Source organism: Eubalaena glacialis, chromosome 15 (genome assembly GCF_028564815.1).
Source record: "Eubalaena glacialis isolate mEubGla1 chromosome 15, mEubGla1.1.hap2.+ XY, whole genome shotgun sequence".
Classification (NCBI taxonomy): Eukaryota; Metazoa; Chordata; class Mammalia; order Artiodactyla; family Balaenidae; genus Eubalaena; species Eubalaena glacialis.
Window position 1 is genome coordinate 52,611,785 of NC_083730.1, and position 14,716 is coordinate 52,626,500.

Genomic DNA, 14,716 nt, shown 5'->3' on the forward strand with positions numbered 1-14,716 from the left:
TGCAGCAAATCTGTTATACTCACAGTTATGGTTTATTACAGCAATGGGATACAGATTAATATCAGCAAAGGAAAAAAGGCACAGAGTCCAGGAGAAACCAGGCACAAACTTCCAGTTGTCCTGTTGTCCTCTCCCAGTGAAGTCGTATGGACAGTGCTTAATTCTAGCAATGATGTGTAACAACATGCATAAAATATTGCCAACCAGCGAAGCTCACCTGGGCCTTGGTGTCCAGGGGTCTTATTGGAGATTGATCATGTAGGCATTTAGCATCCACATGGCTGAACTTAATTACTTAGTCTCCAGCTTCCCCAGAGGTCAAACTGATATCACATGGCCCAAGATCCCCACCATGAATCACGTTGTTAGCTAGACTATCTGGCTTGGCCAAGGCCCCAAGTAAACAAAAACACTGTAACGGGCAAGGTATTCCAGGAGCTTAGGGGTTATTTCCTAGGAGCTGCTCAATGGCCAAACTATTCGTTAAAATATGAAGGGTTTGGATAACCCAGGCCTGCTGAGTTAATCCTTACTGCACCCTTACGTTTAGTGTTTCCCCAGAACTGGATGAATGATGGAGAGAGAAAGAAATAGCTCAGGGGGACTTCCTTGGCAGTCCAGTGGTTAAGACTCTGTGCTCCCAACGCAGGTGGCATGGATTCGATCCCTGATGGAGGAACTAAGATCCTGCATGCCGCACAGTGCGGCCAAAAGTAAAAAATAAATAAATAAACAATATATTTTTTTAAAAAAAAAGAAGTAGCTCAGGAAAACATACCAAGAAGCTGGATGAAGAACAGACTGGAGAGTCCTCAGCCCTGGAGAATGAGGAGCTATGCTTCCTACACATCACAGTGGGCTCCTTCCTGGATACCCATGGATGATAAATGCTTTCAGCTGTTTTGTTCTCTATGCGATCTTCCAAAAGCTCTCCACCAAGTTGAGGGCCATGAGACAGAGGCAACTAGCCAGAGCTGTGGCAGCTATAAAACTTAATGTCATTAAATAATAAGAAAGCTTTAGCAGTTACTCCTTTAGAAATGCAAAAGGACTTAAATGCACAAACTGAAAAGCATACAGAAAATCTAAGGCAGCTTAACTTAAGAAAAAAAAGACAAAAGATCAATATGTGAAAAAGAATAAAAGAAGGAAAAAGCTATAAAGAAGATGCAAAATAGCTTCAGGAAGAAAAGAGCTTGGTCTTTATACTTTTTCTTCATCCTAAATGTAAACCTGCTAGAAAGTCCCTGCATGGTGATGGTTTTAGTCCCTTGTTTGCTGAAGGAAATGGAACACGTTGGAGACTGAAACCGAGCTGGACCCTGTGGGACTCCATCATCTGCTGGATGAGATTAAGACTCTTGCTCTGTCTCTCTATTTCTTTTTCTTTTTTTTAAATTAATTTTTATTGGAGTATAGTTAATTTACAATGTTGTGTTAGTTTCTACTGTATAGCAAAGTGAATCAGTTATACATATACATATATCCACTCGTTTTTAGATTCTTATCCCATATAGGTCGTTACAGAGTGTTGAGTAGAGTTCCCTGTACTGTACAGTAGATCTATTTTATATATAGTAGTGTGTATATGTCAATCCCAATCTCCCAGTTTATCCCTCTCTCCGCTTCCCCCCTTGGTAACCATAAGTTTGTTTTCTACATCTGTGACTGTATTTCTGTTTTGTAAATAGGTGCATTTGTACCATTTTTTTAGATTCCATTTATAAGCGATATCATATGATATTTGTCTTTCTCTGTCTGACTTACTTCATTCAGTATGACAATCTCTAGGTCCATCCATGTCACTGAAAATGGCATTGTTTTGTTCTTTTTTATGGCTGAGTAATATTCCATTGCATATATGTACCACATCTTTTTTATCCATTCCTCCATCGATGGACATTTAGGTTGCTTCCGTGTCCTGGCTATTGTAAATGGTGCTGCAATGAACATTGGGGTACATGTATCTTTTCGAATTATGGTTTTCTCCGAATATATGCCCAGGAGTGGGCTTGCTGAATCATATGGAGCTCTATTTTTAGTTTTTTAAGGAACCTCCATATTGTTCTCCATAGTGGCCATACCAATTTACCTTCCCCCCAACAGTATAGGAGGGTTCCTTTTTCTCCACACCCTCTCCTTGCTATGTCCCTCTTGACATGAGCAAGATGAATCTTTAACCCTGTGTTCAATTGCCTTCCATCCACTTTTTTTTTCACAGTGACCGGATGAGGCAAGGTAATGATTATTTCTGTTCTTAGTTATACAAGCAAAGTTAATGAATTAACTTAAAGGATGTAAACAATGTCAATAGGTCTTAGATCACTAGTCACAGTCCACGAAAAGAAAATTATTTCAATTCATTATTTAATAGCAAATTGCTAGTTGTTGGTGGGATTTATTTATGTATATTTATTTTTATTTACAGAACTTGAATTTTTAAAGTATCATAAATATTTAAAAAGAATAGTTAGATATACATCAGGAGTGATAGAAAAGGAAGGGAAATGGTACACAAGTTACAAAGAGACTTGACACTTCAATAAATTCAAATAGAATACCAAGAAAAAATTCTGAGCTTTGCTCCTAACCCATTCTGTGTTCACACAAGGTAAGAGAATGAAATGTAGCCAGCATGATTCATCGTTATTCTTTTTCCTGAATTTTATCTACTTGGCAGCCCATAGGCATGATCTTGCCACAACCTAAGGCTACCAGGCAAGATCCCCAAGGCTGTTGAATTGCTTTCCCTTCTCACATAGAATTACAAAAAACAGTGCGGTTATCATGCACAGTCCATAAAATAAATCCATGTTTACTTTCTGGGCCAACCCACTCAGTGCCCCTTCACCAATCTTATCTACAGTGGTTACAGTCATCCTGTTTACTTTTGCACGTTATCTTATACTACAGACAATGTCAGCAATGTATTTATCAGCCTTTCTTTCCTTCCCCTTTCACACTGAACGCTCTCTAGTGTCTCCAGTTTAGAGACTGGAATTAAGAAATTGCATAAAACAAGTGCTTCATTGCTTTTTTAATAGCAAGGCCTTGAAAGTTAACTAAGCAAAAATACTGGCTGTTTTTGAAAGGGACTTTGTTAATTGTGGAAGAATGAAAAAAATCCTAGTATCTCTTGGGAGAGAAGTAATCATGAATAAATGCAAAGAAGAGTGAAGTTTACAAATGTAAAGAGTAAAGAGTGACAAATGGGGAAAATCACTTAGACTTTTAAAAAAGATCATTAGCATTAATTTGCATTCCATGAATGGAAAAAGAATCAAATCAACCCTATTTTAAGTCATATCTCTCTGTGTAATGTGTATTTTGTCTTTATCAGAAACATTTTCAAAAATCACAAGACTTTCAGCTGTATGCAGTTTAAAAATTCATAATGTTTCTAATATCAGATATCTTTATGCTGTTCAGTAGGTTTTGGTGATTGATTTATATTAATTGAAAATATATTTTACAGAATGTGCTCTACTACACCAGAAGTTTTATATCTATATTTTATAAAGCCATTGTCCAAGATGGTGACAATCACATATATCAATGTTTATTTTTAATTTTTTATAGATATATAATTCAAATACCATAAAATTCATCCTTTTAAAATATACAATTCAATGATTTTTTGTATATTCACAAAGTTATGCACTTGAATTCCAGAATATTTTCATCACCCTAAAAAGAAATCCCATACCCATTAACAGACACTTCCTATTCCTTCACCACCAACCCCCTCCCTCCCAGTCCCTGGTAAATCACAGATGTACTTTCTGTCTCTATAGTTTTGCCTATTCTGGACATTTCATATAATTAGAATCATACACTATGTGCTCTTTTGTGACTGGCTTCTTTCACATAGAATACTGTTTTCAAGGTTCATCCATGTTGTAGCATGAATCAGATTTCATTCCTTTTTAATGGTTGAATAATATTCCATTATGTGGATATACCACATTTGTTTCATTCATTTGTTGATGGACACCTCAATTGTTTTCACTTCTGGGCTATCATGAATAATGTTGCTATAACATTTGTTTATAAGTTTTTGTGTGGACATTTTTTTCCAATTCTCTTGAGTTTATACCTAAGAATGGAACTGCTGGTCAAATGGTAACTAACACTGTTTTTAACTTTTTGAGGAATGGCCAAACTGTTTCCTAAAACAGCTACATCATTTTGCATTCTAACCAGCAATGTACAAGGATTTCAATTTCTCCATATTGTTGCCAACACTAGTTATTTTCCATTTCTAAAAAAATTATTATGATATTATCCTAGTGGATATGAAGTGATTTCCCATTGTGGCTTTGATTTACATTTCCCTAATGTCTAATAGTGTAGAACATCTTTTCATGTGCTTCTTGGCCATCTGTATTTTGTCTTTGGAAACATGTCTATTTAAGTATTTTGCCTACTTTTCAATCGGGTTGTTTGTTACTCTGTTGAGTTGTAAGATTTCTTTCTGTGTTCTAAATACTAGGCCTTTATCACACCTACAATTTACAAATATTTTCTCCCATTCTGTGTGTTGTCTTTTCATTTTCTTAATAGTGTCCTCTGAAGCACAGAAGTTTTAATTTTGATGTATTCCACTTTATTTATTTTTCTTTAGTTGCTTGTGCTTTTGGTGTCATATCTAAGAAACCATTATCTAATCCAAGGTCATGAAGATTTACTATTATGTTTTCTTCTATGACTTTTATAGTTTTAGCTCTTACATTTAGGTCTTTGAGACATTTTGAGCTTATTTTTTATATATGGTGTGAGGTAGGAGTGCAGCTTCATTGTTTTGTACATGGATATCAAGTTGACACTATTTGTCAGAAAGACTGTTTTTTTGCCCATTGAATTGTCTTGGCACCCTTGTAGAAAATCAACTGACAACAAATGTACAGGTTTATTTTTTGACTCTCAATTCTAGTCCATTGATCTATATGTCTATCTTTATGCCAGTACCAATACTCTTCTTTATTTTTTATCAGTTTAACAATATCCTTATATTTTAAATGGTAAGGTTTTTTTAATTAAATTTATTTATTAATTTTTGGCTGCGTTGGGTCTTCGTTGCTGTGCATGGGCTTTCTCTAGTTGTGGCGAGCGGGAGCTACTCTTTGTTGTGGTGCGCGGGCTTCTCATTGTGGTGGCTTCTCTTGTTGCAGAGCATGGGCTGTAGGCACGCGGGCTTCAGTAGTTGTGGCACACGGGCTCAGTAGTTGTGGCTCATGGGCTCTAGAGAGCAGGCTCGGTAGTTGTGGCTCATGGGCTTTGTTGCTCCACGGCATGTGGGATCTTCCCGGACCAGGGCTTGAACCTGTGTACCCTGCATTGGCAGGCAGATTCTTAACCACTGCACCACCAGGGAAGTCCCAATATCCTTATAGTTTAAACACCAAATAAAATATATTTAAAGCTTGTGAAACAGAAATTTAAGATGACATGAAATCACTAGAAAAGCCAATGTTAAAGAGAAACCTCACTAACACTTAAGATCAATATGAGATCACATTTTAGCGTTCAAACAATGCAGCTTCTTCCAAGCCCTTATAAAAACAAGAACAAAATAGCACAACAGTATAGTGGACAGACAACAGAACTGAACAGTGTGATTTTCCACAGTCTTAAGTATAGAATTTATTTCCAAATCTAGTCATTATGACTATATTTAAACAAGTTAGGTAACATATACAAACATATAAAGCCTTAGACTTCTGGTTTTGCATGTAAGGAGCTTAGAAGTTGCCACTCCCTCTACCAAGTAAAAAGGTGAATGGACCAAAAAATAAACTCTTTTTGGATGCATAAAAGAGAAAAGGACATAGAGCAAACCACTGTCTCCAAGATTGGAGAGACAGACACAGAGTCCTGAGTTACCGGAGCAGAGCAGAGAGTCTGAAAACAGGAAATGCCACAGGAACTAGCACCAGGGTAGGAAACCTGAACTATAATTAATGATTTGCTGGAGGATCAGTGCCGACAACTCTGAGAGTTAAAAACTCCACGGGGATCCAGTCACAGGGAGATACCCACAATACTGTGAGATTTACCTCCAGGAGCTTGACCAGGTTCCCGCAGTAAATATCAGAAAAATCCCCTTATGCTTCCAGCAGGGGAAGGGGAAAAGGAACCACTTTGAAATATACCCGAGCACTCTGTTAACTCAGCCTGCCCAGCGTAAACTAGTTAACCAGAACCTGACCTGCTTGGGGTCTTATCAAACCCTAACAGATACGGGGAAAGGGAAATACCCAGCTCTAGCCCACTCTAGCTATTCTGTCCTACCTAAGTGCGGAGAAAAAAAAACCTGAGAGACCCTTGCAAAGTTCACAGTCCAGACGCATAGGCTCACTGAGAGACAGGGATCTAATCATAGAACACAGAACACTTCCCCTGGCCCCCATGGACTGGATCCCCGTGGAGTTTTTAACTCTCAGAGTTGTCGGCACTGATCCTCCAGCAAATCATCAATTACAGTTCAGGTCTCCTACCCTGGTGCTAGTTCCTGTGGCATTTCCTGTTTTCAGCACATTACTAAAGGGCTACTTACAGCAGTTTCTTTTACCCAGAATATCATGTCTGGCTATAAAGGAAAAAAAAATCACAAGGCATACTAAAAGGCAAAAAACAATTTGAAGAGACAGAGCAATCATCAGAACAAAACGTGACAGGGATGTTGGAATTATCAGGCCAGGAATTTAAAACAACTATGATGCATATGCTAAGAGCTCTAATCGATCAAGTAGGCAGCATGCAAGAACAAATGGGCAAACACTAACTCGAAAAGATAGATGCAGCCCCATGTTCATTGCAGCATTATTTACATTAGCCAAGACATGTAAACAACCTAAGTGTCCATCAACGGATGAATGAATAAAGAAAATGTGAGATATATATTCTGTAATATTCCAGTTTTGAAAACAATGGCACACATTTGTTATCCCTATGTTGAGGTATGGCAAACATGTGTGTCACAGGCAACTCACAAAATCCAAGGGATGGGAGTACCAAAGAAACCCCCAGAAAGTAGAGTTCAACTAGTATATCTATGAGAGTATCAGAATATGGATCTATGCTAATGGCTCATCCTGTTGTCCAATGCATCACCGGATTCTATCTTTGCTCCTAAATATCTTTGAAATCTGTCTACATAGTTTCATCTCCACTGCCATTATCCTAGTCCAAACTATCACAATCTCTTTATTACTGCAACAGCCTCTTAAATGCTTCCCATTATTCACTTTTGTTACTTTTCAATGTATTTTTTGCCAAGCAAGCAGAATTGTGTTTCTAAAAGACAAATCTTATTGTTCCACTCTTCTGCTTAAAATCATTCAGTTGTTTCATATTACTCTTTTTAAGATCTTATCAGGGTCTACAAGATTCTGCTTGACTGATTCATTGCCTACCTCTTCTTCTTCATCTCACAAGGTTCTCTAGCCCCATGCACTCCAGCCACACTGACCCTTCATTTCCTCTAAGCAGAAGTCCTCAATAAATTTATGACGAAAAAATGAACTGTTAGGTAGGTCCTTCCACCAATGCAATTCCCCAGATCCTTTATTTCAGTTGGGATTTTTTTCTCACACTCATCAGCCCCATGCCTTTGGACAGCTTCTGTCAGCTACTTTCACTGGAGTTTTCTTTCAGCTTTCTTCCTGCCTTGTTACGTCGCCACAGTTACAACAAAACCACTGCTACCCTAGACCATTTAGGGTCCTATTACTATTTTTAAAATTGTGGCAAAATATACATAAAATAAAATTTAGTATCTTAACCATTTTTAAGTGTACCATTCAGTAGTGTCAAGTATATTCACATCGTTGCACAACCAATCTCCAGAACTCTTTCAACTGCAAACCCCAAATCTCTATCTACTCCCAACAACCTCTCATTCTCCAGTCCTCTCAACTACTATTCCACTTACTGTCTCTATGAATCTGACTACTCTAGATATCTCATATACGTAGAATTATACAGTATCTGTCCTTTTGTGACTAGCTTATTCACTTATCATAATGTCCTTAAGATTTATCCATGTTGTAGCATATGTCAGAATTCCCTTCCTTTTTACAGCTGAAAAATATACCATTGTGTATATAACACATTTTCTGTACATATTCATCTGTTGATGGACCCTTGGGTGGCTTCTACCTTTTGGCTTTTGTGAATAATGCTATGAACATAGACGTACAAATATCTCTTCAAGACCCTGCTTTCAATTCTTTTGAGTTTATACCCAGAAATGGAATTGCTGGATCATATGGTAATTTTATGTTTAACTTTTTGAGGAATCACCATACCATTTTCCATAGTGGCTTTACCATTTTACATTCCCACCAACAGGGCACAAGAGTTCCAATTTCTCCACACTCTTGCCAACACTTGCTATTTTCTGTTCTTTTGATAGTAACCATCTTAATGGGTACAAGGTGATATCTCACTGTGGTTTTGATTTGCATTTCCCTAATGATTCATGATGTTGAGCATCTGTTTGTGTGCTTATTGGCCACTTGCTTATCTTCTTTGAATCAATATCTATTCAAGTCCTTTGCCCATTTTCAAACTGGGGGCTTTTTGTTGTTGTGTTTTAAGAGTTCTCCATATATTCTGGATATTAGTCTGAATATCTTATCAGAAGCATGATTCACAAATATTTTCTCACATTCCGTAGATTGCCTTTTCACTCTGTTGATTGTGTCCTTTGGCACAAAGAAGTTTTTATTTTGAAGTAGTCCAATTTATCTACTTTTACTTTCCTTGCCTGTGCTTTTGGTGTCATTTCCAATGAGTCCTATTAGTTTGTAAGCATTTTTATACTAGAATCAGATACAGATAAAACAAAAAAATGGAAAAGAAATATTGAGTTTAAAAGAATAAAAAGTTTCCCCAAAGAGTCAACATTGATGTCTACTTTATCCATACTATAAGGTCTTATTTTTATTAGAGCTCTATACTCTTTCTGTTTTCTTCTCCATTATGCAATTTAAACATCTAGTTCAAACCTATGGACATTTTCTTTCTATATATTCTAGAGTCTTACCTCTGACAAATTATTCAATCCTGCCAACATTCCTCCTTTGACAATATCTCTGCCAATTTTAAATCTAAATTACCCCTTGGCTTCAAGCTGTGCTGCTGTACTTGACTCCATAGTGGTATTTTGAAAGGAGAAAAGGCTCCTCTGGGATTTCTCATGCACACCTTCCTGCACAGCCCCCCAGTAGAGAATCACAGCTGTACGTGAGCCATCAGCCTTTCTTCCTGCATTTCACTGCTAGTTTCATGACTCACTTTCCTGTCTGGGCTCCAAAGAGCATCTCCGACTTTGACTGGAGATCATCCCATAATGCTTATTTGGTCATTCCCTTTTTCGTTTCAAGGAAGTTTCTGTGGGTCCTCTCCTCAGGAAATCCAATTTCTCTGATGTCTGGCTTCTCCTTCATCCAACGTAATGCATCTGGGCCAGCCAGAACCAAAGCATTACACCCAGGCTGGCAGCATTCAGCAGGCAGCTAACTGAAGGGTAAATGAGTAAGACAGCAGAGCAACAGCAATGAAGGGGTATCTAAGTGGCAGTGAAATGGCTTCACAATTAGAAAAACAGGTTAGACTTAAATGGCATCTACCCGATTGCCCAGCCCAGGACCTGAATGCCATCTTAACTCCTTTCTTTCCCGCAGCCCTCAAATCCAATGCCAAGTTCTCTCAATTTTACCTCCTAAATACACCTTAAATCCATCTACTTCCATCCATTCCCACCATCAATAGCTCAATTCAGGCCACCATCATCTCTCACTGGCTTTTCTTTTGACGCTCTTTTGCATTGTAGGGGAGGAAAAATAATTTTCCCTCTACCATTCTGAGTTCTTGGCTAAAAACAGATTAACAAGAGAAAAAACAGAGAGAAGTTTATTAACACGTATGCCTCCTGTATACATTGGAGATACCTAGGAAAAAAAGAGTAAGTCTTCTGAGATGGCCCAAGTCACTACCTTAAATACCATCTTCAGCTAAATACAAAAGAAAGATTTTTTGGGGGGTGGGGTGGCGTTGGGGAGAGGCAATTTACAAGAAGGTGAGAGAAGGAAATGTTTGGTAAGCAAAAATTGCCCTGCTTGCAGATAAAACTCTCAGGTAAAATGTTATATCTGGTAAAGCTCTCTTCCTGGTAGAGGCCCCCTTTCTAATGTAAATTTTCTTTATAAATGTAGATTTCCCTTACAAAAGGGTAATTTCTACTCTGCTTTCAGAGCTTCTGCTGTGTTTGCAGTTTCTGGAAAAAAATCAACTCAAAATAACTCATATGCCAAAGAGAGATACATTAGGGTGGCATATTCAGCTATCTGTCAGCACCAAGATCTTACTGATTATAGACCAATGTGATTTCACTTCTTTTACGATGAGAAATATACCAACCACCACCTACTGAGCTCCCACTGTGTGTGAAGCTTTAGACTAGTGACAGTTCGCACATTATCTCATTTTATTCAACCCTCCAAATATCCTATGAGGAAGGATTATTAGCCCCATTTTACAGATGAGGAAAGTAAGGCTCAAAGAAGTTAAGTAACTTGTCCAAGATGGTTGGGCATGGAACCAAAATTTAAATTCAGCCCTGACTTCCAAATCTACTTCTCCTTGATGACAAACACATACTTGTGATTTATCTCTTGCTGTCAAATGACAAAATAATACAATTTGGTAACGAGTCTGATGGCCTTTATTCAGAGGAAAACAGTCCATGGATTGGTGGAGCACAGTGCCTTGCAAGCAGCAGGCACTCTTCCTGAGAGATTCTGGGCAAGAGCAAGTTTTATAGCACATTAGAAGAGGCAAGGCAGAAATGGCATGATTGGCTAGGAGGTCAGGGATTACCTTTTAAGGTGAGCAGGTCCTATTTTCTAGGGTAAGGTAAGCTAGCTAAACTGAATTGGAGGATTGTGATTGGTGTAAATTAGGTGTCCTTGACAGCGCAGGCTGACTTAGATTTAGATTTGTGACATGGGACAGGCCACTGCGGCAACCTCCATTTTGTGGGTCCTGATATACAAATTAACTGTATCATGCCCCTAAACAGTATACAACTCAAAACCTGAGCTAAATGGAAAGAACAAACAAACAAACAAACAAAATACTCTCTAGGCTCAGAAACCCAAATCCTATCTGTTAGCATTATACTTCGGACTTGCCTCTTTCTCTTTCTACCTGGTCTACACCAGGGGTTGGCAAACGATGGATCACAAACCATAGTTTGGCTCCTGAGTTAGGAATGGTTTTTACATGTTGTGGTATTGTGATTTATAATTAGAAATATATATCTGGTCTTCATCCCCATTTCTGGCACAGAACTCCTAAAACCCTAGGAATTTCCTAAGTGACAAGAGCACTGGGAGAATCTTGCGTTAAAATATTTGGTCTTTTGTGATTGGTTCCCGAAATAGCTCCAGAGCCATACGAATAAAAGGAATGTCTTGTTATTCATAACAAGCCCCTTTTAACCAATACCTGAGTTTAAGTTAATGGGGTGACTTTTGGAAAGCCCCTAAGGATGGGGGCTGGTTGCAGGGGAACCCAGCGTATGATTAGAAGGTTGAAACTTTCAGTCCCACCCCCAACCTCCCAGGAGAGGAGAGGAGCTGGAGGTTGACTCAATCACCAATGACCAATGATTTAATCACTCATACCTATGTAGTGAAGCCTCCATAAAAATCCAAAAGGACAGAGTTCAGAAAGCTTCTCCGTTGGTGAATACATGAAGTAGGAAGGGGGACACACTCAGAGAGAGCCTGGAAGCTCCATACCCCTTTTCCCACATACTTTGCCCTATGCATCTCTTCCATCAGGCTATTTCTGAGTTATATCCTTTTATGATAAACTGATAATCTAGTAAGTAAAACATTTTCCTGGGTTCTGTGTGCCGCTCTAGTGAATTAATCCAACCAGAGGAGGGGGTCATGAGAACCTCGGGGTTATACCAGGTTGGTTAGAAGCAACCTGAACTTGAGATTGGCATCTCAAGTGGGGGAAGAGGCAGTCTTGTAGGACTGAGCCCTTAACTTGTGGGATCTGACGTTATCTCCACGTAGATAGCGTCAGAACTGAACTGAATTGTAGGACACCAAGCTGGTGTCCTAGAATTACTTGATTTGTAGGAAGCCTAGGGTCAGAAGTGTTCTGTGAGTAGAGCTTTTGAGAGTAGACACACAGGAGGAGTATTTTCCTTTACATATTTATACAACTGAAAAAAATCAAAAGAAGAATATTTCATGACACATGAAAATTACATTAAATTCAGATTTCTGCATCCATAAATAGTTTTGTTGGAACACAGCCATGCTATTATTAGTGTCCGTACTGTTTATGATTGCTTTCACACTATGACAAAACTGAGAGCTGTGAAAGAGATGGCTCACAAAGCAAAAAATATATAGTATTTGGCTGTTTACAGAAAATGTTTGTCAACCCTTGGTCTATGGTCCTTGACCAGATTCAGAGTTCCCATTGTATCTCCCTAACTAAACAGTCTTTCAATATCAGCCCATGGCCTGCTTAGCTCTTTATAACTTTTTCATAACTGAATACAGAGAAATTAGATAACTTGCCCAAGCTAGCAAGGCAAGCAAAAAGCAGACACAGGATTTGAACCTGGCAGTCTCCAGAGACCCAGCTCTAAGCTGCGATGCTATGTTGCCTCCCTAGGGGAACCTAGGTAACCTAGGTTACTAAGAACCTGGTAACCTCAATGTCAACGTAAAATTCCAGGTACTGTTAACATCCTCAGACATAGCCTATCTTAAATATGAGGTATTGCTGTAGGACAATTCTCCCCTAAGTAGTGAGGAAAAGATAATTATTTAATGGTTTTATTGGATGTGTATCACATAAAAAGCATCTAATTTAACCCTCAGAATATCCCAGACAGGGAGGAATCATAATCCACATTTTTATAAATTAGGAAACTAAGAACAAAAGAAGATGATTTCCTGATAAATTCACAGATTTAGTATACCAGTGAGGTGGTGGTGGCGTGTTGAAATTTATAGACTAGATGCTCAGATATGCAAAACTGTAACTGGATTTCTCTGTACCTGAACCAAACTTGATATCAAGCCCCATATTTGTATTCCTGGAAGGGAGGGAAATGTGACAGTATAAGATTACTCAGCCACCGCAGGTATAAAATGTAGTAGCCAAAGGTGTTCAGTTTCATTAGCCATCAGAGAAATGGAAATTAAAACCACAAAGTGATGCCCCTACCCACCACGCAGCATGAGTGAAATGAGAGTCAGGTAATACCAAATGTGGACGAGCAGCAACTGGAACTCTCATTCACTACTGGTAGGAGTGTAAATTGGTGCAACTACTTTGGAAAACTGCTTGGAAGTATGAGTGATGGGTGCTGGAGCTCACAAGAAGTGACGGTTAAATTTCCAGGAATTTTGTGAATCAGCTGATTTCACATTGGTAGCTTGAAATTGGGCAGCTGGAGTATTTACACCACAGGAACTGGCTAACATTATAAATGAGCACCCACCCTACAGCCAGTTGTTAAACATTTACCAGCAAACCTTTGGGCAATAAAGCTCCACTATATATATCCTGTGACTCAGCAAATCCATTTCTAGGTATCCACACTTTAGGAATGTGTGCAGATATGGCCCAAAAGCCATGTACAAGAATGTTCATAGCAGCATTATTTGTAATGGCTGGAAACCCAAATATCCATAAATAGAATTGATAAATTCATGTTCATTCAATACTATGCAGTAATAAGAATGAAAGAACTGCTACATGCAATAACCCAGATGAATCTCACAAAATGATGGAACAAAAGGAGCCTGAACAAGGGTACATACTGTGTGATTCCGCTACATAAAAGTCAAAAAAGACCAAATTAATCTCTGATGATAAATCAGGGAGGTGGTTACTTGGCGGGGAGGAGAGCAGCAATGACTGAACAAAGGGGGGATTGTGGAGTGCTGGTATTGACCTTTTTTCCATCTAAGTGCTGGTTATTTAACTGCGTTTATTCTGTGAAAATTCATCAATAAAAAGTTTGATTTTAAAAATTAGTCACTTCCATAATTGGACAAGCAAAGGCAAAAAAAAAGGAACTTCAAATTAAATCTCATACCTTATAGAAAAATTAACTAAAAATAAATATTAGATGTAAATGAAAAACATGAAACTCTAAAGAGAAGAAAGTCTTTATGACCCAGGGTTAGACAGAATCCTTAGACATGACACCAAAAACATAATCCAAAAAAAATGGAAAAGAAAAAAAAAAGGTAAATTACATCTCATCAAAGTTAAATACTTTCACTCTGCAAAAAAAATGTTAAGAGGATGAAAAGACAAGCTACAAACTGGGAGAAGATATTTGCAAATCACATACCTAACAAAGAATATATATTTTGGTTTTGATAAATATACTTTAGTTATGTAAGATGTTACTACTAGGGAAAGTTGAATATTTTTACAACTTCTTGTGAGTCTATAATTATTTCAAAACAAAAAAGATCAATTAAGGGAATTCCCTGGCAGTCCAGTGGTTAGGACTCTGTGCTTCCACTGCAGGGGGTACGGATTTGATCCCTGGTCAGGGAACTAAGATCCCGCATGCCATGTGGCGTGGCAAAAAAAAAAAAAAAAGACATCGGTAGTTTTACCTACCAGACTGCCTATTTTTCCACATCTTTGACCGATA